Source organism: Plectrocnemia conspersa, unplaced genomic scaffold (genome assembly GCF_051122295.1).
Source record: "Plectrocnemia conspersa isolate PC_06_02 unplaced genomic scaffold, ASM5112229v1 ptg000001l, whole genome shotgun sequence".
NCBI classification, from domain to species: Eukaryota; Metazoa; Arthropoda; class Insecta; order Trichoptera; family Polycentropodidae; genus Plectrocnemia; species Plectrocnemia conspersa.
In genome coordinates, this window is record NW_028277165.1 from 14825064 (window position 1) to 14850874 (window position 25811).

At 28.9% G+C, this 25811-nt stretch overlaps 1 protein-coding gene across 2 annotated transcripts in view; it reads right to left on the reverse strand.

Moving 5' to 3' along the window:
- LOC148238952 (uncharacterized) overlaps positions 1-25359 on the reverse strand; it is a 79784-nt gene extending 54425 nt beyond the window's left edge. Inside the window, exon 1 of one of the 2 annotated variants that reach the window (XM_088182151.1) lies at positions 25046-25359. The gene's annotated coding sequence lies outside the window, so the exon portion shown is untranslated. Of the gene's footprint in view, positions 1-2572; positions 2602-25045 lie in introns of those variants that run through there. The other variant, XM_088182159.1, reaches the window with a different exon arrangement.
- Between the last annotated feature and the right edge of the window lie 452 nt (positions 25360-25811).

Genomic DNA, 25811 nt, shown 5'->3' on the forward strand with positions numbered 1-25811 from the left:
GTTACAACGGGGTAAATGTGTACCTACTAAGTCAATCAGATATAATGAATACTTACAAATAAGTATTAACTACTAGACTTTTTAGTCTTGAAATCAGTGATATCTATATAATTAGTTATAAATTATTACATGTATTAAAATTTATAATCAATATTTGGAGATTTTTATTAATACCGAATTTTTATACGCTGCATTGGTTCGAACCCACGGTTATTTATATTACATTTGACTATGCTATTTGATCTTAATATAAAAAAATAACATAAAGCTTGCTGGTTCCTAAAATATAGATAAAAATGCTTTTTATATATTTATTTTGTCAATGTTAAAGCTTGATAAAAACAATAAATTCTACCGATTTTTTTCAAAAAAATGTTAAATTTATAGTTTTACTCTCACTATTGAAATTTTATTTATAATTGAAAATCATTTTTATAAATTGTTTCTAAGAAATAGATTAAAACCTCGTACATATAGAGTTTTTTAAATCAGAATCTGTGGCTTTAAATTATAATGATATATTTTGCTCATACGAAAGTTTTTAATGAAAAAAAATTCTCTGACTAAATATCATATTAATAATTATTTATTTAATGTATTATTATTATCAATTCTGATATAATACGATATGTTTTATATTTTAAAGTTATTTAAAGATCAATTTTGCGCTCTAAATTAAGGTAAAAAAATAAATTATCAGTAAAAAATATGAAATAATATTGTCAGTATTTTTACAACTAAATTATTATTTTGGTTATTAGTGGTTTAAGGAATATATTTTTTTGCAATATTGTAATAAATAAAGCAAATTCGTGAGATCATTATTAAAACATTGACACTAAAAAACTAAACTTATTTTTATTTATTTTATAAAATCGTATACCAATAAAAATTTATAATAAAAAGTCTTAGTAATAAGTATAACTATGAACTCGTTTTAAGCCCTTTTTCTTGAAAATATACAGTAAAGTGCTTAACTCGGACCAATTAGTAATGGATTTAAGGCATTCATGTAGGAAGGTATTTTTAATGACGTGAAGGGACTTTTGCCTTTTTTTTATATCGGCTATTTCACATTGATTTTTTAACGGTGATATGATTTTGAAATCTGAATTCATTGCTTTTTGTCCACCATATAAGTAAACGACTCTGTATAATCTTTGTATGCATATTTATGAATATTCGTTGCAGACTGATATATCGATCGATTTATTAGAAACTTTACTGCATACATTAAAAGCGCTTGCAATGAAATATATGCGCGTATCCCCTCTGGGTGTGGTAAAGCATTAAATACTGTAAGAGACCAGCGATTTTCAAATATCACACCCACATTAAATAGTATCTTCAAAAATCTATTTTGAGCATTAGCATTTTAGACGAACGCCTTATCTTTGATCACGTGCGCGTTAATAAATCATATTCGAATATATTATATTCCATTATCAGTCGATAAATAACATATGGACTGATATGGTGAAATGCTAATATTTGCCCTGATTTTTTTAATATTTGTTTTCGAATGGCATAAAATCGTTGAACGAGTGATTATTGTTTGAAGTTTGACGATTAAAATAAATAAAGACTCGATTTTCCGTTAGGCAAAAGGCATTAAAATTAATTTTTATAATCGCAACGCGACGTGAAGAATCCGAATTTGTTAAAGCAGTTTAAACCGCGAATTAAATTAAAATTTAAATAAACATTAAGAAATACGACGTGGTTCTTCGGTGAAAGAAAACGGGTTATAAATAAATATGTTAGTGCGTGAAAACGGAAAAAAAGTAAATCTAACTACAAATAACACACAATTATGAGCGTTGTAATATTCATTTATTTTGTATGTTTTTTTTTATTTCATAATTACATATAAAATCAAAACTAAAAAGTCAAACAAAAAAGCATTTTTGTACAAATATTTACAATGGGTTTTAAAAGCAGTGTTTTATATTTTAGTATATAATATAATTTAAGGTGCACCACAAACACATCTGCAAAGCACCACACGTTATGTTACTACCAAAATTTACCCTATACAATATTTTAATATTATTATTCAATCATTGAAGCAATGCTTTTTAGAATCGATTAACGGCCATCAAGCATGAAAGATTTTAATAATTTACAATATCATTTTAAATGATTTTTTATTGTAAATTGCGAATTAAAAGCATAAATAATGCGTTTTAATCGAAGATTATCTATACCGTGTAAATCAGTAGCCGTGCAACTATAGAAGCGTTAGAAGCGCCGCTTCTCTTGATATATTTTTTAATTCAATTGAATAGTGTATTCATAAATCATCTCTCGCACTTAAAAAATGACTAAGTATCAATTGCCATAATAAATAGATCTGAAAATCAGATTTTTAAAATGACTTTAATTCTCAAAAAAAGTTTGTTATTTTATGCTAAAGTTTAATTCTACTGATTAGAATCGAATCGTATATTAAATTTTTTTATTTTATTGAGCCGGTCCACACGGTACCAGGTGTGCCTATTATTTTTATACTTGGTGATTAACGTGTTAAGCGATTGGTGGTGCCGAAGGTGTTGATAGGAGCTGTACTCACGCTGCAGGGGTGCGCCACCGGCGGAGCCCGCGACGGGACTGGCCCCTAGCGCTGTGCCCCGGCCCCTATGGTGCCCCCGAGTCGCCCCTTAGCGCATGCGCCCCTCCTCAATGGCGATTATTGATTTTTTCGCGGGTTTTTCGTGCCGACCACCGATTCAAAATACCAGGTAAAGGTGGGTAACACGGAAGTGCCTATCTACAGGGTGATCGTGCATTTGTTTTATTGAACTATTTAATTTTATGATACTTTACGTAAAATTACGTAATACTATTTATTTTGTACATAAATTACCTAAAACAAATTAACAATGTATCAATAAATATAAAAGTCCAAAAAAATATCTCGATCCAACGTACAATGTCAGTTGTATCACGTTTATTTTATATAATCGATTAGATAATGAACATAACATAAGTTACCAGTTTTCTAGATTACTAATAATTACTAACTCTTACTAATTAAATGGTAAATTATAATATATTCAAACATGCATTTTTTCTTAGAGACGCAAATTTTTTTTTTTATTGTAACTGGGTAAACACAATCAACAACCACTAACTAAGTAGTAAGACACTATTATAAAGTCTATGACTGATAGAAATTATATGTATATAATAATTACTAATTCCGATCTACCAGACAGACAGTATAAAAAAATCGAAACACTAGAGTTCATATGGGATTGGATAGAAGATTCAAAGTAATAAATAAATAAATACGAATGAATATATACGAGCTTCACTGTAGATATTACTGGGTCCATTTGTATGTTCAATATCATGCTAATAATAATAATAAAGTATGATTTATTATCATGTTTTTTTACAATTTAAAATCGCGTCATATTATAAAATTTATTTTCTGTCTGGAAATGCAAATGACTTGATGAAATAAATAGGAGATTTTTAACTAATTTATTTAAATTTCTGAACAAAAGTTCTGTAATTTTACTGTGCTACGAATCTCTAAAGTTGCATCGATGTGTATACCAGTGAAAGTACTTTTTTAAGCAATTGATAGAAATTTTAGTGCCACTTATATAAATACTAATATTGTACAATTCAAAACCATTTGCAAAAAAAAAAGTGTAAGCGATAAATTTTAATGCAAATTCAGTCGTAAAAGTTCATGAAATTTCGATTAAATATCGCTGAATGACTATACAATAGTATTCGAGTTAAATAGTAATAAAGTAACAATTACTATAATTTTAAAAGGGATTATTAGTGCTGTATTGATAATAAAATGCTTTCTTTTCAAACATTGCGTTGTTAATAACTAATCATATACAACTTTTACCTGATTTGATAACAGACTTTTATATTTTTTAAAAATGTCTGCAAAGAAAAACTGTATATTGAATTTGCAACTATACATAATATTATATATTTTACTATTATTTATTTTTTTTAAATGCAAATACTTATACTTTTTACAAAATTAAGTTAACCATAGAGAATATTATCAACATTTATAGCACACCATTTATTCGATACTTTTTTGGAACGTAATTAGAATAATTATCTAAGCACTCAAAACAATTACCTTCATACACAAGCAATACTTGCCCCAATCAACGTAAAAGTAGATTAAAATAATTACTGACAGCACGTTTATTTAACTCAACTGACATAATACTGAAAGAAGATAAAGCTACCAGTTATCCAGTTGAATTCTAAAATTCTCTGAATCAAAGTCGATTATTACAAGTTTTAACTAACCCACAATGCAGATAGCTGTATTATGCTTCTGAGAAATTTGATGCAATAAAACGTTGTTGATTGTAAAGGTATTGAATAAATAATCACAAGGCACATTTAAAAACAAAAATGTGTCTATTTTCTAATTCATTAATTCCTAGCGATATGAAATTTTGCTTCAAGTAACATATGGGTCACAACGAGAGTCCCTAAATGTAATAGGAATTGTCTTAAGAAATCCGAATATATGCAGCTAGAATAAAATAATTCGTTTATAGGCACGATATAACTGTGAATAAATCGCAATTATAATAAAGGTAAAAAACTGAACAGTTTATTTATAAACACTTTATTTTATGACAGTCCAATAACAAATTCGTGAAGTTATTCTTAAACATTTTTCATTGCTTTTAATGACAAAGGAGTAGTGATGACATGTTATTGTAGCGTACAAACAACATGTCATTTTATAAAGTATTTTTAACTAAAAAAAATGTTTAATGCAATTTAAGCTTAATGCTATCAACATCCTCACTTTCTACTAATTTCCTGTCTCTGAATCTAAGTGGATCATAGCTTAAACTAATTATCAATGTTAGCTGTTGAAGAATTTTATCAACAAAAACCATGCAAAATGAATATTTCCTGAACTACGTAGATTCCTAGCTATTTGTCATTTACTCTAACGGTTTTATATCGCAATTTATATTGCTTATGCAATAGCAATACATTAATCACCAAAAAGTTACTTAAATTGACATGAATTGTCTTGAGAAACGAATGCTTCTCATAATTTGCTATTTGATAAAAATACTTTTATTTTATTTATAATTATAATTATAAAATGCTCTTCGCAAGTAAATAACCTGTGTATGGTATTAAAAATATTTTTATATTATAGATAATATTATCAAATAAAATATACATATATTGTAAATAAAATTGTATAAATTGATTAACTATACAAAAAAACACAAAACTGTGTAAATTATTTTTATTAACTAAAATGTGATTTTATATATTACTATAATGAAAACAAAGTGGCATTATTAACTCGTTTTCACCTAAAAGTGGAGCTGAACAATTTACTCTCAAATGCCATTTTTATACAACATGCATAATTTACATCTACCAGATTTCAATAAAAGCGAAAATTACAAATATTATATGCTTTACTTTAAAAACTAGATTAAAGCATAATATTATTAGAACAATAATATTGAAAAAACTAAAAACTTTCCACGGTATTTCCCAACGTTTGCGTCAATCGCGTGCAGTTAAAATAGCATACTAGTTAAAATTCAGGCAAAACTACACCGCCATTAAGCAATTAAAAGACAATGCGACAATTTTGATCTACAAAGGTAACACAAATGCGAAGCGGAAAATTTCAAACACCAAAAAAAGTAGTCTCCATCCGGTGGCATTGTGCTTCGGACATTGCATAAATTTTTGACATCTCGTCACTAAACAAAAACATCGTTTTATCGTTAAAATAAAAATAAATATAGTATTGTATATATTTATTCCTTAACTAACAATTAGGAACAGCCTGTACATCGCATTATATTGGCCCAACAAAGTTAACAGTCAGAGCGAGTCATAGTTACGTGATTGCTTCGATATAAGTATGTGGTGGTTCAGCGATTTGAATTATTATCTACAATCGGACTGAAATTTTAAAATACGTATTTTTTTCACTAAATACACGTTTCGTGGAAAAGTTTTTTAATTTTTCTTGACGTTAGAAATTCGCTTTTGAGGTCGGGTCGTTAAGAGTTTAATTTATTTTTCGGTTAATCGATTCGAATAAAGCTTAACAACGCATTGATTTAGAATTAAGTACTGTAATTAATATGAATTAGTGTGACATGTATGAATTAATAATTGTTTTATGAATACATTTATACGACTAATAATGTTTCAGTTGAATTATTATTTTACGAATTTGAATGGTGGGATAATGATTAGCGATTATTGTGCAACAATAAGGACAAATGCCAGTATGATATTTCGTCAAGGACTATAAGATCATTCAAAGATTTTTAGCTTAGAACGCAAACGCCTATAATCATCAACATAACAGAGAAATATATACTGACATGTTTATAATACCTTTTCACTATTTTTTTATAATTGTACCATATTTCAAGTTTTGTTTTTGCTGCAAAGAAAAATAATCTGATTTATAACTTAAATTATACACTGACTATTTATTATAAGTATTTTTTTAATTCGTTTTTCTACCCTTGTTTTGATTAAGTAATAAACAATAATTTGAAGTAATTATTTAATTGGTTTTATAATAATATATTATATCATACATTTCTGGACTTAGTCATTACCATGATTTTCAAGTTATATTAAAGTATTTTTTTTAGAATTTTTTTATGCATAATATTACTTTCTATTTATTATTATTTCAGTTTTTCCTATCATATGTAATTATGTTATCTAGTCCTTAAAGCAAATAACTAATAGTTTTCTATTAGATTTAAATTGTTCGCTATGCTATAGTTAATAATATAACATATGCATTAAATTAATTTAATGCTTGATAAGTTAAAATAACTATGGAATAAAAATATTGTGGCAAATTGTTTTTTCTGTAAATTAAATAAATCATTCAATGATCCTTTTTTTGTTAAATATATACTATATAAAAAAATAATAAAATAATTTTATTTTATATTGCTTGATTTAGTATTTTAGTTTATTAACTATTAGGTAAAAAAAAACTATAAAAAGATAGTAATACTGTGGAATTTGAACTTAAAATTTGTGAGTGATAATTTATTAAAATAGTATTTATTTAGTTGACTGTGTTATTTTTAATAATGTAATTAAAAAAATAGCCATTTTAATTGTCACTTAAAAGTACATTTTTAAGTGACAATTTATTTATAAATTTACGAATTTTTTCTTGGAGTATTGTTTAGTTACCTATGTTATAATATCAGATTATTTCATTTTTACAGCTTTTTATTTCAATTATGTACAAATTTATAAATATAATAGAATTATTTGTATATTTGATTGAATGTTATACGTATTAGCAGTTCTGGGTTAAAACTTATTATTGAAAACATTTATGTAATATTTTTAATACATATTTATAAAAAAATATACAATTTAAAAATCATCTTTAGTGAACTATTATGACGTTATTATTTTTCATTTGTTCTTTAATCCTAAATGTAAATATGTATTTTTTGTTATAGTATCATTTTATTATTTTAAACGATAAATTTAGCGCGTTTTTTTTGCAACAAAATAAATACCATGATTTATTATTATGATTATAAATTTTAAATGGCTCTTTAGAATTGCTTCTAGTATGCGTGATTTTTTTGTTATTAAAATTTATAGTACAAAATACTAGTTATATAAATAATAATGGTAACCATTACAAAAAAACTTCATGGGAATGAAAAAATGGAAATATTGTACTTTAAATGCTACGTTTGTATTACTAATATTGTATATGCGTCATTATTTACTTATCAATTGTAACTCTTAACCCAATTCGTTACAATGGAGTAAACATAATCAACAGCTACTAAGTATATTTATAAACTCACCTCAATATTAATTTGTGAGATGAGCAAAATATATAACAACTTAAACTAATAATACTACTTTAATAAAAATATTTGTTCTGGTCTATTTATATTAGATCTTTACTTTTCATTATTTAATTGTATATTAATATATTAATGTAATATAAAAATAATATCAATATTTAAAAAAAAGTGTATATTATATATTGAATAATATTTAGTAACACATCAATCAAAATAATTAATGGTCAACGTATTGATGTACCAAAGGGTTAAAACACTCGTATGCATACTCTGAATGAGAATTTAGGTTTCAAACCAGCCAACAACCTCTTTCTTTCTATCCAGAGGGCAAATTTACAACAAAAAAAAAACACTCTGACACGGTTCTGATATATCGCCGCCGTTTGACAGGGGTTCTCTTCTGCCTCAAAGAGGAAAATGCCCTTAAAAATCTTTCAAACCTTTATCTCTTATAACGACCCAGTAAAACGCATTATTAATACTACTATCTATATAGTGTTTTTAATACCATATCATATAATTCACTAAAAAATCCGTTATAACCATAAAATACCTTTATAGCCGCGCTCGCAAGGAATGTAATTATTGCCAAAATAAAATTCCATAAATTGGCACGTCTCTCGATTACGACAATGGTGCACTTTCACATTTATAACATAAATAACAATTGCGCGCGTGTACTGGGTGCGTTCAGCAAAACTGGTTTTCGCCTCAGTCAACACGTATGATGTTATGTTATGACAACAAACAATGTGCCTAACTGTCAAGAGATGTGCTGCTAAGAGTCTCTTTGGTCATTGGACCTATGACCTAACTATTAAAAGGATACGTTGTATTAGAGTTGCTTTTGAAACATCTTTCTATGAAATTTATTATACACTTAAATCTTTTAGTATTAAATTACAATAGAAAATGCTCGTTGTATATATAAAGTGTGAAAATATAATTAGTTTAATAAAAAGAACTATGATTTTTGTAACACGAATACTATTTGAAATTTATTCAAAGTTTACCTCATTAGAAGTCTGAACAGCTGGAAAAGCAGCACGCAATAATGCATTTACAATTCAAGATATAAATTATTTGGAATTAATATTTTCAGTATAAAATATATTTAGAATTAATTTTATTACATAAAAATATATAACGATAACGCCTGAGGCGTATTAATAAATAACTATAAGTTTTGCGCATATGTTTTATTAAATGTTAAGACGATAGAGATCTAGTGAAAATAATTATTAAAACGTATTTTTTATAGTTTGTGTATGATTAACTTTTAAACGGTGTATAATACTACAACATAAATTTCAACAACCAGCTAGGCATTGAATATTTAAGTTTTATTTCAATAAAACGAATATTTTTATATGTATATGAGGGCCAAATATTTCCAAATGATTTTGTTCATATTTTAGTTATTGCTAAATTTTAATGATTTTTTAAGACAATCAGAAATATGTGCTAAGAAACTACTTTAAAGACTTGTCCTAAGACTTTCCGCACTTAAGAACATAAATATTAGTTTATTTGATAAAAAATAGAAAAATAAAAGACTACCTTTTTGATTCTTTGTTTACTAAATAACCTAAGCTAGGTATTAAAAAATCATTATTGAGCTACTTCAGCTCATAAATAATTTCCTATATACCGTCTTTTTCCGAAAATAAGACATCCTCCGAAAATAAGCCCTAGCGTGATTTTCAGGAGTTTTTGGAATATAAGCCCTCCCCCGAAAATAAGCCCTAGTTAAAATAATGTGAAAAAAAATTCGTTAAAAAATGCTGTTGATGTATTAAGTATGTTTAGCTGCCCTTATACCTACTCGTATTTCAGAGAAATGTTTGAAACAAAATATTCCGAGAAATTCATTGTTTACCTCTACAGTTCATTTCAAGCAATGCACCAGCACGTGTCAAAATTAATTCTATGAATTTATCTTAAAAATACAACTAAGGCAGCAGTATGCATTGTGCGACAGTGCAGGTATAACACTTGTTCATTTCAGTCTTGTAAGTCTGATTATTCCCTCATACGTAATTTTATTTTTTATAAAGTGAATAATTTTTATCCTCACTTAAAATGAGTACAAAACGAAAGAGCTATTCCGTCGAGTACAAAAAGGGAATCGTGGAAGACTCCAGGGGTGTAAATCTTGTAACCTTCTGTAAAGAGAAGATGCTGGATCTCCGTATGGTTCGCAAATGGCGTGCAGACTACAATAACCTGTGTCAACTGGTGGGCCAAGGAAATGAGAAAAAACGCAGAGTTGGATCAGGTCGGCAGCCGTTATTTTCTGAGTTGGAAGAATGCATCTGGGAATGGATTGCCGACAGGAGAGCAATGGCTTTGGTTGTGCGCAGGGCTGATATTCAAAAGTTTGCTCTTGAAACAGCAATTGAATTTAATATATCCACAGAAGAATTTAAAGCATCGTCACACTGGATGGACAACTTCCTTCAACGACATGAACTGTCTCTAAGGAGATCAACAACAATGTTTAAGCTGAAAGACAATGAAGTTGTTAAACGTGCACTTGCGTTTAAGCTTTTTGTTGATGGCATCGATTTTTCGAAATACCAACTCTCCAACATGCTTGCTATGGATGAGACCGCGGTATTCCTAGGCCAAGGAGTTCAAACGACGGTTCACCACAAGGCTTCCTCGTCAATTTACGTTCCTTCTACCGGTTACGATAGTGCACGTGTTACCTGTATTTTGGCGATTCGTCTAGATGGCAAGAAAGTATCGCCATTTTTAATCACTAAAGGTAAAAAAGACCAGATTAAACGCATTTCAGGAATTTATGTCATTGAAAGTGAAAAAGCATGGTGCACCCAAGCAGTTATAAGAAAGTGGGTTGATTTTATGCTGCCACCACTGTTGAGGGGTCAAAATAGAGGTTTACTAGTTTGGGATTCAGCCAGTACACACCGTGCTAAAGACATGAAAAACTTTCTTGCTGAGAGGAAGATCGATCAAATAATGATTCCGGCAGGAATGACTGCTTACCTCCAGACACTTGACATTGCAATAAACAAGCCATTCAAGGATCATTTGCGGATGGAAATCAATGAATATATTGAAAACAGAATGGTGAGAAATCATCGAGGTAATTTTGTAAAACCAGGCTTACAAGAAGTTGTGAATTGGGTAAAAAATTCATGGGACAAAATTGTTTGTGTTTCCAATGCACTACGAACAGGCTACTTAGACAAAAAGTATTCATTTAACGATAGCTATATTGCAAGACATGAGAGATTCGGACCAATGATTCAACAGGAAATGAATTTGGAAGAAAATCAGAACAGACTTCAGAATTTGATCATTTATGACGATGTTCCAGAAGAAGATGACATGACTGTAATTAAATAAATTTAAATTTCTGTATTCTGTGTAAAATAAATAAATATTAAATAAAAATATATAAATATACTTTTATTTTTGCCCTCCCCCGAAAATAAGCCCTAGGGCGTATTTTGGACCAAAAAAGAAAGTAAGACAGTGTCTTATTTTCGGAAAAAGACGGTATATCAAAATTTAAGAATAATAAAAAAAATATGTTTTAAAAACACAAATATAATGCTACTTTCCTTTAACATATAATGCAACATATACTCAGTTATATTTTTTTCATATAATACTCAATCATATACATTAAAAACTTTTAAAACTACCATGAATAAAAAAACTATTAAATACATATTTGTAAACTTTTAATATTTTACTTGTTACCACTTTAAATTTTAATGTATTATTAAAGTTAATTACCGATGTAAGATATCTATTAAATTTACCTTTATTTATATAGTATTTTATGCTGACATATTAAGTACGTTATAAATATGGTCCGCATTTTTATATCGTAAATACACCTTGCCAATACAAGATTTAATATCGTAATAAAAGAAACCTTACAAAATATTAAACAGCAGTAAAAAAAGTAATTAAATACAGCGATTTTTTTAGTACATACAGTATTTCAAAAAAAAAAAAAATTATAAAAAAAGCCCAAGAGAAAGACAGAAAATATCCGATATTCTATTATTATAAATAACTGTAAAATGTCTACTATAAAATGATATAATTAGGAATATTTTTTTGTATATTTTAATTAAATGACTAATTTTAAAACTAGTAAATCAGTTTTTAAAATTTAAGAACAAATTTACTTTAATTTGTCATGTCTTTATAACTGATTTCAAATAAAATAGGTAATGCCAAAATCAATGTCATTTTTTTTTAATAAAACAAAAAATTATTTTAATTTTAATGATTTTAAATATAATCTCCTTCTAAATATTTTTAAGCATCTCGGTCATAGTTTTTATTTCATTAGCACAAATTAGGCTTTACTGCAAAATATTCCATTAAATCATCTGCATTTTATTTTTTTTTCGGTTTAGGGAATTTAAGATCATCTGCATTTTATTTTTTTCGGTTTAGGGAATTTTGCATTGATCGAAATAAATGGCAGTCAGAAGGAGCATGGTCTGGAGAATGAGGTGGATGAGATAAAACCGTTCAAATAAGTTTATTGATGTTATCTCGAATAGATTCTGTCCACCATACAAATGTAATAACTAGTTTTACAGTGAGCCTGGAATTCGAGGTAGGTTTTGCTACTTAACATATGGATTTAAAACACTCTTTTACGACGATTATTGTACTGATGTACACATTTTTGAGCAAAAAAAAGAGACCAGCTTTAAAATCCAAAAGCACCGACTTTTTTTCGCTCAATTTATGTGGAACCCATACACATTGCCTCCAAGCCTTCCAAAACGGTTAACGACAGTTAAAACTTAAATTGAAAAAAACGACATTAATTTTAGGATTACCAAATAATATGTTTTATAGGATTTAGATGATCGATTACGTAATACGTATGTATTGGACTATAAATATATGTAATGATAAATTTAAACAGTTATTTTCAAGCTCATACGTAACAATCGTAAAGATATGCATCGTTAGAATGAGTATTATATAACTGGATATATTTTTACAAAATCGTACAAAGTTAACACGATAATACAAAAAGAATCATGATAAAACACACCACATTCAACCACCGTGGAGTACCGTTACGTTTCATATTGTTCATAAATCCATAACAACAAAATAATTCACCACAGACACACATGGCCGGTCAACTGTATCGTTTTGTGAAGTCTGCGGGCCAGAACAGCCCAAACTGTCCTGATGCATCACTCTGCGTCGTTTCGCCATGACGTAACTATGATTTATCTGCGGCCCGGCGGACTTTATCCGCCTGCCCGATCTAAAGTTTTGCACAAAAACGTACCGTTTTCACAACGAGTTTCGCAAAACAATGGGAGGATGTAATATACGTTGAATGCTCACGATAGCCATTTTTGTTACCGAACTTTGAGTCCCTTGAAAGGTTTCCTCATGTCACTTTGAACCAAGCTTCATCGTAATTGATCCGCTGAGGCAATTTTGGGATCTAAGTTAATTTTACAGCATTTACTGTTTAAATGGATGTACTTAACTTAAACGATATTAGGCCATTTAAAGCTGGATAATATATAATAGAAAACCGTTCAAGTAATGTAATAATAAACATAATATTCAGGGGAAATATAATAATACAGAAATGTCTATATAATAAAAACATTTTTTTGCAAAAGTGGAAATGAGAGTATAAACTTTCTAAAACATCAAAAAAACAAATTTTAATTGTTTGAATGCGAGATGCACTAATATTTTCATTAAAAAATACAATATTTACAATTTATTTAGTTGGACATCAAAAAAAATCAGTGAAAAGTGTAGTGAAAGTTATTATTGATCTATCATAAGAAATAATTAAATTGTGAATGTATACAGATTTACATAAAAATTAACTTATGAGAAGAGTGACACTCTTAATAAATTTTGCATATTTACTTTGTATGAGTACTTTGTCATCTTATTCAAGCGCAGTTATCTAAATATTCATACATGATTATGTTTTTATACTAGTTTTAAAGTACTTTAAAATAAGTTTAGCAAAACTATGCATTATTTGGAATATACTTTTTGAAATTGTGTATCTTATATGAAAATATTATAAGGTAAAGAAACATAATTAAAGTTGATAAAAAAAGATGCAAATTATCCAAAAATTTGCGCCGTTCGATAAAATATGCCAATTTTATATTTTCTATTTATAAATCCTGTTTATTATTAAAGGGATTTTTATTAAAATGCTTAAACTGATATCATTGCGCATGAACCGCCCCGGGCGGCACATGCTTGGGGGCGGCATTTATATGATGGAAGTGCTTTTTAAACTGTGAATAAATTTTTGAAAACAATATGCAATAAAATGTTGCCCCTACAGGAAAAAATATTTTTGGCCGACTCCAAAATTTTGACAGTTTCTCAAAATCGAAATTACACCAGATGTTTCCCATTGTTTGTTCGAAAATTTATGCACATGTTTTTTACATGCATATAATATGTGAAGGGTATGTAGCGTAACTGGGAAGAAGGGGCTCAAAGGGGACAGCTTGACCCGGATTTTAGGTATATTGTAGACATGCATTGAGCTACAAATTTTTAGGAAGGTCAAGCTTTGTATTAGATAGTAATATCAGTGGGTATGGCAAAGTTAAAGTTCGCCCCAGGTGGCACAAATCCTAGCTACGTCACTGACTGATATTTATCTTGAACAGTTTGTAGCATTATTTGTTATATTTATCTACAAATAAGGAGCTAAGTAAAAATCTTATCAGACTCGATAATCACCAATCGACCAATCCATACGACGACTTACCTTATTTTATAAAATGGTGAGACCTTTATAAAATATAAATAAATAAAAATAATAATATATACTGATTAACAGCTACAACTTTAGTAAAAAAATATCAGTTATAATCATTATTCGGTAAGAAAATGATCAGTGCTTTAACATAATCCAAAAATTGTTCTTTTATTGCAAATTTAAACTATAAATGAAAAAAATACTGCCGTAGATAATCAGCAACTATTCGATTGACTGTATGACAAGATGATTGTTTAGATAAGGATATTTAAGCGAATATGAGAACTCAAATACGTGGCTCGAATCGGGTGCGATAAAACAAGTAAGATCAATTAATTTAATTATACGCTTTACTACGTAAGCGTGAAGTAAATATTTAAAATTTAAGGTACTAAATATAAATCTTCTTATCCTGATTCGTTCATTTTATGCTTACTATGAATCATTGTAATATTAAAAATACAAAATATACATTCATGATTTGGTATAGTTTGTACGTGTGTACTGATTGAATTAAGCAATTTGACTAAAAGCTGATTTACTACCAAAGAACTTGAATCGTAACCTGTCTTAACTTTACAACTTGATGTCGCCATCATTAATGATAACATATTATTTATTATATATTTATATTGAATGCGAAATTATTATAATATTAATAATACCACATAAAAGGGTGAGTTATGATCGTAAATCCTTTCAGAGTTCATTCCATTGCAACGTTCAACATTTTCTAATATAATCAACGATTCAATCTTCGTCAGCTGCTTATGCATAAACATATTAAATATTAATTTACGCGCGTGAAAATATTTTTATTACAATATTAATTTTGCTTATAAATTCGCCAAACGGCGTTTGTAAATTAATTGACTAAATAATTAATTCCCAACACACTCATCCAAATAGTACAATTTGCAGATGATAATCTGTATAATCTGCTATTCAGTTGGTCCTGTTCGACTAGCATTATTTAATTTATTGCCATTGCCATCGCGGTAGCCAATTAACATATTTCTGCCACAAAATAGCTATAACAATTAAAATGATAATTATGATAGTGATAGAATATAAAATTATACGTGTAAAATTGGTGGCATATGAGCACCGATCCTTAAGTGTATTTTAGGATGTATAAATTAAGATGTTTATTATATGTATTCGATAGTTTACAATATTATAAAACTCGTGTTGCATAAAATATGAATTAGTTTAACTACGAAGCGTGTAAGCTATCAAAGAACTGATATAAAAACCATGACCGTGATACGATGATGTGAATGAACGATCACTGAAGCTAAAACAACAATTTCTCTGAAATTTTAACCAAAATCGCTTTTTAATCATCTAAACTAGATAGATTTACTCACATTAGGAACAGTACTTTTTGAAGGATTTCTAAAATTTAAAAATGAAGAAATTTTGAGTAGAAAATATTAGTTTGTAGTTCTATAATCTAAAAACAAACATTCTACCATTTGCTGGTTTCAAAATATTGAAAATATCGTAATTGAAATGAAATAGAAAAACCGATCAATACAACTCATTAATCAGCACTAATCACGATGATCAGCATAATTTAAATATTCCAATAATAGTCATGCCTGTTTAACCTTTAGAAGTCCAGAGACATGTATGTCATGCTCAAAATAGTATTATTACTGCAGTCCAAAGGTATCTATGTCCTGCCCAATATATATGTTAAATTTTCTAAAGCCATTTTAAATGATTTAATCATAAAGTTTACAGTATTTTATTTCATTACTTACTCAAAGATACTTCTATAAATATATTACCGTAAAAATATTTAGTAATTTCAAACAAATTTTACCCGAAAATATCAAATTACTAAAATTCGTCGTAAAACCTGTTAATCTATCGATGGATTTTAGAATTAATTTTTTGACGGAGAATTTTTACATATTTTCCGCCATTGAAAGTATATTTATTTGTTGCGAAATGGACACGGGAAACATAATATTTCGTTGTTTTAAGAAACGAGTACGTCTATTGGCTGGACGATCGCTGCATGATTCGTCAGCAAGATTTGCAGCCATTAGTATTTAAGGCTTATCTCCAAGAATAAGTCACAAGTAGTCACTCGTAGACTCCAACAGACACTCGAGAGACCAGCAGACGCCCATCCGCCCGGCAACAACATACTGTCATGGGAGCTCGTATCAGAGAAGGATCACCCATGACAGTATGTTGCTGCCACGTAAAGATCTACAAGACCTCTGTGGATCTACCATGAACATCGTCCCTGCGCCAGCTTCTCCACTACCGCTCGGAGAAAACATTTCGCTATTATCGTATACTGACTGTGAAGTCACACCTTAATGTGTTGTATAAATTATAATAGTGAACAATTAACTAAATACTATTTACAAGGATAGAGCGAAACATTCTTTATTTTATCATTGCATTCTTGTATGGATTTTTTTCAGGTAGTTGTTCCAACATCTGTAACGGGTACATGGTTAACCCTAAATAAATAATATATAAATAATAGATAAGAAGCTTAATTTTTGTGATTAAATACATTAAACTGCAGTGTATTTAATAAGAAAAAAGTTTTTGAATAATTCCTCTAGAACACTAGTTTACTAACGCCCAATTTTTTTCAGGTGCAAACTCGGTTTCTACTATAGTAGAGAATGCATTTCCAGTGGCAAGCAACGATTCTCTTATATAAAGGAAAACTAATGTAGAACATAAGATCAGTTCGTGCGGTACCCATTTGTCCATTTTTTCACATTTTCTATGGCACACAGTTGTCGTGAAACAGTTACAGAAGAAACCTCTATATCTGATGTCCACACAGTAGATTGTGAATTAAATTTAAAAGTTTTTCTCCCATTTTAACTGAACAACTAGTAAGACATTTCTTGAACTACGGCCTAACAGTTATCTGACTAATAGTACCCTCACTAAAAAATAAATTAAAATTTCTCTTGGCCTGCGTCACATTTGAACTCATACTAAAACATGTACGTAGATCTTTAATGGACACCACAAAAAAGTAACAAGTCTATCTGTAAATAAAAAAATTAACCCAACATCCCTCGAAAAATAAATTAAAAAAAGACAGTTATTTACTTCGAACTACTTGTTCCCATTACACTCAGTTTTCGATTAACTAAGAAATCAGCTTTGTAACAACCTATTACATTGTGAGAATAAGAAGGGCAATAATTTTATTAGTAAATATTTATTGTAGCAAACCGACGATGTGTTTATTTCTAAACCATATTCAATCCTCTATTTTTTCAATTTTTTATCCAACTGGTATTAAGCCAGACAATTTTTTGATAAGCATTTGGTCAACGTAGACCTCCCAGTCGTTGAAGAAAATTCCACACATTACCCGTCTCGAGGAAGAATCGCATGCACGTCTCGACGTGCACATCCGCCACTGTGCCGCTCATGTGTGAAGTACATAATGTGCATCGTGATTTTTTACATCACTTGAACCTATGCTTTGTTCTTCAAATATCAAAAAAAAATATTTGGTATCTGTCCGACTGGTATTACGCTTCTGAAGCACGTACCTGACCTTCGCGTTTCGACGAATGAAATATTTTTCCACCGTACAATGTGACCGCGCATCGCTGATGTCAGGCGATGTAAATGAAGAGTCTCGCTCCAGGGAGTACGGTCTTGGTCTGGTGGGCTCGCTAATGGCGGCCGTTGCTTTGTTACACCTGCCCGTTGTTTAGAAATGCCACTTCACTACACCTGCATGCCATTTGGCCGCGTCAAAAAACTCGCTTCCTCTGTGTCAACATTCATTCATTCGGAAGCCTCTGAGTGCGCGTGCGCATGCGCGGCTGGAAATGTTAACTATACAAAAACACATTCAATGATTTAAGATGTTTTTTGATAAGGATAAATATAGCATATTTTTTATAACAATGAAAATTAAATTTGAGTCAGTTGACGTAATTACGCAAAACATCGTCACTACCATTTAATAATCCATACTAGCGTATGTGTGATATTGGGTTCAAAGTAATGACATTAAAGTTTAATTAAAAAAAAAACTAGTACACCCCAATTTCTAATCAATTCCTTATAAAACTGAAATGCTCGTGAGTCATCCCCTAAAAAAATAGGGATAGGGCAAAACATATATAAACGAGCATTACAATAATTGGTTTTAAAGAGGAGAAACATTGAGAAGAGCCAAATATAAAATATATATAAAGTCCCTATTAAAATTATAAAGTTAAGTTGTTAAATTTAATAATTACACGTGTGTTTATTTTTATTTTTTTTAATTAAGTATTTTTTCAATTTTATTTTAATAGTCCCAAACATTTATTTTACATATTATAAGTCTGAATTTCAATCTTATATGGACCCTAATGCTTTATTTTTAAATGTATGTCATGTTTGAGAGAATTAGTGATGGGTATACAATAATAATTCCAATCGACTATCACAGATTTTCCTAATATCTGTTCCCAGATAGCATTATTTCACATTTTGATGATGTCATCTGGTGGCCAAGATCAAGCGATTCAACGCTGTTGGATTTTTTTGTAGTGTTACACTAAAAGTCATGTCTACGCCGACAAACCCGTAACGTTACAGCACCTAAAAACCAACATCCGCTAGCTTATAGCCCAGATATCGCCGAAATGTACGAAAAGGTAATTGAACTATTAATTTGATATTATTTTTCATAATTAATGAAATACATTAAATGTACGATTGATAAAAAAATGTATAGTTTTGGAAACTAAATTTGGATCATCCTTTGATAATATTAAAAATGGAGAATATGGATATTAGATATTTACAAAGCGATTTTTTTCCATATTCAATCTCATGATTTAGATCAATGGTGCGCTAGCGTCACAACTCTTTCGGAGAGTCCAGAGGGGGGTCAAAAAATAAAATAAAATTATTAGTAAAATGGAATTATACTATCAAAATGTATATTAATTTCTGTGATGGTATTAGGTGCGAATAGGAGAGAGCCCCAATAAGCCAAGCGACGCGACGCAGAATGCGTACTCTCTCAGTCCTTAATGAATGTCGGACAATCAATACGTGATGAAGATGATGTGTGATGTGTCCAGAGCTTGACTTACGGTTAAATATGAAGTCATGAGTGTTTCGCAAACGAATACCTCACATTGAATTAGTATTAATAAATAAATATTTATACACACGTACATACGTACATAAAATAATGTCGTTTATTTAGATATCTAACAAGTCAAAACCATAAGTGCCCACAAATTGAACTTTAACTACGTTGGCGATTAAAGAAACGTTTATCAATGGATCCTGACAAAATTTCAAAGATCAGAAATCAAAACCGTTTGCGCATTGCTAATTTAGACAAATGGTCAGAGATCAACTTATAAACAATGCTAGTGTATATGTTTATTCCTTTTAATTTACAGACAATTTATGTGTAAATGGGAAATTACCATACCAAATTCAATTTTTATATTTTTCTTAATTTTAGAAAATCCTTATATTTTTTAAAACACTTTCAAGTGATTAACCACTTAATCCTAGGGTTTTTAAACAACAAATAAATGATATATATGTAACTGATTTACAGACTTTGATTTCGTGAAAATGTAAATTTTAACACAAAATCTAATACACAAGAAAAACCTATACATAATGTAATTACGCGATTTGATCTTGCGATTAAAAAATCTTAGCTCTACAGCTTTTTAAAGTTATATATTCATAAATAAATATTATTTAAAATTAAAATACTAATTTATTAATGCGCATTTAACATAAATATATTAATATTTATTATAACTTGTGTACACAATACACGTATTTCTTAAATCATTAATATTATTTTAGTAGCTAGAAGAAAATAGAGAGATAAACAGTATGATAATAAAATATAACGCATAAATCATAAATTATCATTACAACTTTTAGATATATTTAATGTCCTTGTTCCAGTTAATATTAGTTTAATATAGTAATCTCCGTTTTATTTGTTTAACATTTATATTAATAACTAACATTAAATTAATGTACATTCATTAAATTTCACGTTTCTATCCATTTATGGAATTATTAAATATGAATTTATATTACGAATTAAGCAGTTATTTTCAGTAGTATAACATATTTTCTTTTTTTAACAATGCGACTAGTGTTCTACAAGGTCGTCATATTTCACATGACGTATGTATCCTAACCTCGAGATCGAAGGCCTCATTACCATTTCGCTTTAAACGATTCTCCTCGCAGCGCTAATTGTTTGTACGTACAAACTATAAATGCGTTTTTTCTTTAGCATTTCCCCTGAAGTGGCCATTACAGTGCAGCCACATCGTCGGCATATTAGATAAGGACATGAAAAACGCGAACTGCTCTAGAACGGCAAGCGAGCTGAATAAAACGAGATAATATGAGCGGCAAGAAACTCAGACTCTGCCATCTTGGGCTGTGTTTATGAAGAACTGGTGTCAAGAACTCTCGAGCGACCATTAGAAAATTATGAAGCCCGCTGTATTCTGTCATAATTATACCAGCGATATGTATGTGGTATAATACAGATGGTAGAAATATGTAATAGTTACTTTTGCATATATACCGACATAGCGTGATTCATAAGGCATTCACTTCATAATCGGAAAGTGGCGGGTTGAATTCACGGCAGAACAGAATTTTATCATTAACATCACGCTATCACTAAAAATACTGGTCCGTGTTGTAATAGACGATTATGTACATATATATATATATGTACGTGAACTACTTTAATACCTTAAATATATATTGAACATAGTAGGTTCATATACAGGCCTGCTTAGAGGGAGGGAGAGGTGACAAATTCCCGGGGCCCGTTTCCCTTGAGGGGCCCAACTCTAAAAAAAATCATATGCAAGAATATATGTATAAAAAAAGTAAAAACCGACCTCAAATAATGAATCTGAATAGTTGTTATTTCATGTATAAGTTCCTTCAGCCCTTTTTATACAAACGGAACATTGCCTTCAAAAGGACCAACTTTTTTAAGTAGTACTTTCACAATAAACATTATTCAAAGGGACAAATTTTTGACACGGCTCCGTTTGTATTAAAATTTATTTGCAAATTATTGTTGACTTCATTGCTTTTTGAACAGTTAAAAATATTCGCTAAATATGTATATGAGAGTCAGTATTGATTGAATACTACCTCTCATGCATATGAGAGGTAGTATTATTTTTTATGCTTATTATTAAATAAATTTAGCTAACTTTAAAACCATTAATAAAATAATTATTATGACACGTGAGTAACTTTAAAGCGATCTACACGGATCTGGTTGTTTCTTGCGTCATTTACAATATAAATTTACCGTTATATCGTAAAATATTGCAAGTAAACAATCAAAGTCTGATATTGAAAAATTATTATTAACTTTTTATAATATAATGCTAAACAAGTTACATATAAACATATGTATTTGCAGTATAATAATAATATTTTATAAGATGTAGATTTTTAACTAATGGACTTTTAATCATCATTTAGTGTATCTAAATATAATTTGCATTTTTTTAAATCATCATGATCAAAAGTATAATATATAAGTCTGTGCTTTTTAATCAAAAGATAATGTAATATTTGTGTTTTTAATTAAAATAAAAAAACAATTAGGTTAGGTATTATAATTTTTATTATTTTATTTTACTGAAACAAAAAAAAAACAGGATATTGCCTCTTATTAACTGATAAGTATCTCACTAGTTATCTCAAAAATATTTTAAAAAAAACTGGTAATAGAGGAACTTAGTCTTTTACTAAATTATCAATTTGATTTCGGTCATAACCAAATTCTACAATAAAGCAAGTGAATAAGTTAGCTAAATATATCAACAAAGACAAATGAAAAAAAATTAACGAGAATTTTGACAAAGTGTTATGACAAAGTAATAATCCAATCCTACTTGAAAGATAAACACTTCCAAATTAAGATCAGGTGTCAAAACATCAAGCCTCCAGTGGAGACTTCCTCATTATAAATTTTATTTTTGGTGGTGCTGGTAGAAAATAGAAAGAAGGAAGTATATATTTTATAAAATAATATTATTTTTTAAATAGAAAAATTGCATTTAAAATTTCTATATAATTAATGACCCAATTATAAAAATATACGCAATAAGCTCTTGTATATATTTTATCATTAAAAGACTGTTTTTTTTATATAAAATAATTTTACTTCATGATCTGATTTTAGAACAACATATTTCTTAAAACGTAGCAAATCATTAAATCTCATATATTATACTTCAAATCATTTCTTTAATGCTATATTTACATATTAAATTTATTTGTAACATAAACACCATCGCAATTTAATCATTATATAGCTTGACTTTTTAATATATCGACTTAATCTGTTTCTGTTTGTACTATTAAAATATACCGAATTTTCTGTATTGCTTATGCATATCAGATATATAAAAGTGAAATTAAATAATTACTATACCATTAAAATGATTGCCAATTTATTATATTTCTTCGTCCACCATAAATCTGAATTAATCATTATATTTCATCTTTTACCACAAATTTGTTTGCTAAATAAATAAGTGATTTGCCACTTGGTCGTACATATATGATAAGCTAGATAAAACATAAGCTTTTATAATACCGTAACTAGACAGGTGCAACAGGTGCAGAGGCACAGAACCCAGAATAAAGGGGGATAATAAAATAACACTAATACTACATTTAATCCATAACAGTATAAATATTATTTTTTGTTGTACTGAGCAGATTATTTATTTATTTTGCTACTTAATAAAATGTCACAAGATACTAATCAAAGATCAGTGCAAGTATATAAAATATTGAAAGCTTTGAGAAAGCTATTACAAATGCAAACGTTTACTATTACAAATTCATTATAGATTTATCTGTACTATTATATGGAATAAATTCTACAATGCTTATGGTAAAGATCTATGAAATCAAGTCGCTATGTTTATTATTATCTGAAGTAAAAAAACTTTCAGATTTGATCAATTTGATAAAGCTGTAACAACTTGATTAAATCCGGAAGTTATATTAAATAAAAAAATATAGATTTATATGTATTTTTCCTTTGTGGAATAAAATTCTAAAACGCATAAAAATATGTTTGATATATCATGCAACAAATGTAATTTGTACTTTACAAGGAACAGGCTTTGAATAAAATTTCCTTGGTGCAAAAATTAGTTGAAACATTTTATTATATTATAAACGAAAGAGCTAAAAATATAATATTATATAAGAAGCACTGGACCAAAGAAGTAGGCACGTGACACGTAAATAATTATTTAAAATACTTAAATTATTTAAATTATTTATAAATAACAGAACTGTATGTCACGATTTTTGCTTTCTCTATCTACGAACGTTACTGAGTAACAAAAATCGAAAATAATAGTAATAAAACTGCATCTTCGTTTTTTGTACTTCTGACTTTTCTCTACTTCATGTATATGTATTTCGAACTACTTATTGGTAAATAATAATATTTGTATAGTATCACATCTATAATATTTATATATTTTCGATTAAATATTATATTTTGTTGTACGATTTTATATTTATTTATTATATTTCTAGTTTTTAATATTGTATTTGCTCAGCAAAAAAAATATGGGGCCTCAAAGTAAAATCTGGTTCATGACAAATTAAAATAAAACTATGGAATTGTGATATAATATTGGACTAAAAGCATTAAGATAAGTCTATATGAGTATATACTTATGTTTATATTTTAATATACATATATATACATAGATTTAATAAAACACTCTGTACCTATATCGGTCATATTGCTCCGATTTACTACCAGATAAGATAGCGAAAAGTGTGTGAAGGTGGTTCGGTCACGAGAAGAATGCAACGACTGCACAATTGTGCAGTTGTATACTATGCAGTATAAAAAAATGAATTTTAATCATAATCGCCAGATCGTGTATCGTATTACCTGAGCTCGAGCCGAAACACTATATTCAGGTGTCAGTTTTTTTTACTTATTTACTGCTAGTTTTCGTGACTAATAATCGATCTCGCGTTAACGGTTCGAGTCCTTTGTCGGTAACGTAAATCATGATCGAAAGATGACTGATGACGTATCTTTGCCCTGAAATAGTCGCGTTTTACGAAAATTTATATGTATTTTTTACATTCCACTTAATCTCAAGATAAATTACGTTTTAAGGTCGTTCGAAACAAAAACTCTAAACACATTGTTCTGCCATTACTCTAATGCGAATCGTGCGAAAATATGCAAATTCTTAATTATTTCTTTATTAAACTGAATTCCGATATTAAGTATCAATTGTTCTGGCTTATCGTATCGGATGTGATAAGGTTAACTTTTAATAATGGTATGAAAATGGAACATGCATTGAATTAAATTAAAAATACTTACGAGTGTCAACGAGGCTCGATAAGAAAACAGCAACAACAAAACAACACTGAACAAAATCAAATAATGCGAAAAACACTGATTTTTTTAGCACATTCACGTAGATCTAAGAGTGATCGATTAAACTGTGAGAACCATGCATTAAAAAATAAGTAAGGCCATTCAAGTCTAGAGATTATCTCAAAATGTCACTCGTTTGACAGTTGGGTAACGGGGTACCAAAGCAAGGGACTCACTCACGTGTTTTAATGTTTACGCGCGTTTTCTAGTGTCAAAAGTACGACGGAGAACGTGGTGGAACATGTCTCCGACACGAGGTCTTCCCAATGACTGGTGAGCTCAGGTGTCTGTCGACAAGAACCAGCAGCGCGCAACCATTGGCTCTCACATCACCTGTCAAAGCGAGCCACTGATGAATCATTCTCTCTTGAATTAAATACATTTATTATTTTAAAACACAAAATATTTATGGCGCATTTAAAAGTAGCTTTATAATAAACACAACCACAGTTAAAATATTACATTGAATATTAACGAAGAAATTTTCGTATTCCTCATCCCTATCATTAGGCTAAAAGATACGGATAACTCTTAATTTTTACTAAAAGCCTGAGTTTTGCTTGCAATTTTATGAATCTTTTAGCAAACTTGTATTAGTACGAATTTTTCTAAAAGCTAATTTATCAATTTATTTGAATAATTTTTGAACGATGAATAACTGAATTTTTATTTTATTTTTTAAATCAACTCTTTTGTTTTTTTTTATTAT